This window comes from Bison bison, unplaced genomic scaffold (assembly GCF_000754665.1).
Source record: "Bison bison bison isolate TAMUID 2011002044 unplaced genomic scaffold, Bison_UMD1.0 scf7180017864173, whole genome shotgun sequence".
NCBI lineage: Eukaryota > Metazoa > Chordata > Mammalia > Artiodactyla > Bovidae > Bison > Bison bison.
In genome coordinates this window covers 326,908-327,881 of record NW_011494745.1, presented here as the reverse complement: position 1 = coordinate 327,881, position 974 = coordinate 326,908, and the positions used below count along the sequence as shown (strand labels likewise).

The following is a 974-nucleotide window of genomic DNA, read 5'->3' as shown; positions in this document are numbered from 1 at the left end:
TTGGCTGTGGCTCTGTGGTGCTTGTGCCGGTGTGTGGAAGGAGTGACCGGTGAACGGTGCCCACCTCCCGCAGGAGACGGGCCGTGTGTGTGTGCAGGTGTGTCTGTCTCAGGGGCAGGCAGGCAGCTGGGCCACACACCCGCTCCCCGGTGCAGAGCGTGAGCTGCTGAGCATGCCTTGCGTGCCGGATGGTACGGGTCCTGTCTCGAGGGCGCAGCGGGCAGAAGACGCAGTTCAGGGACAAGGTGGCGTCCCTGCCCACCGGCAGACGTCAGCTCTGTCCCAGGCCCTGGCCCCCGTGGGGATGCAGGTGGCTGTGTCCCGAGTTGCTTGCTGATGGGCTGTGGGGACAGAGCACCTGGATTTGCAGTGGGGCTGGCAGCTCGCGCCCAGGGTGTGCAGGGCGGGGGAGTGGGCCCGGGGGCCCCCCAGGGGGAATCCAGGCTGACTGAGAGCGCGGGGGTGCCTGCCGGGCAGAAGCAGCTTGTCCAGGCGTGCCATCGGGTACACGTCGGGTACGCGGCCGTCCGCAAGGCCCGTGTGTTCAGAGGCATGCGCAGAGAGGGCTGAGCTGGAGGGCCAGGGCTGAGAGGCCGGCTCGGCAGGCGGACCGCATCCCGGGAGGATCCACAGCATTGGCAGCGGTAGGATCGCGTTGGTGGGCACGCCCACCGCGCTGCTCTGTGCGAGATGTTCAGTCTCACTCCGCGCCTGCAGAGACTCTGTACTTAGAAGACCCTAAGGCTCTTGGGGTCCCCCGCGCGCGGCTCTGTGCAAGGTGTTCAGAGCCTCACTCTCTGCCACCGGTGACCCCGTAGTTAGCAGACCCCTTGGGGGTGAAGGGACTCCCCCATCGTCTCAGGAAACGGGGAGCCTGGCATTTGAACACGCCGGGCTGGCCCAGCTCGCTCCCTGCGTGCAGTCCATGGGGAGGCGTGGACGGGCCGCAGGAAAACAGGCCGAGAAAGGCGCTC

The 974-nt window shown here is 67.6% G+C and overlaps 1 protein-coding gene across 1 annotated transcript in view; it reads left to right on the top strand.

Moving 5' to 3' along the window:
- TNKS1BP1 (tankyrase 1 binding protein 1, 182kDa) overlaps positions 1 to 974 on the top strand; it is a 23,912-nt gene that overhangs the window by 19,754 nt on the left and 3,184 nt on the right. The gene's annotated exons all lie outside the window — the stretch shown is intronic.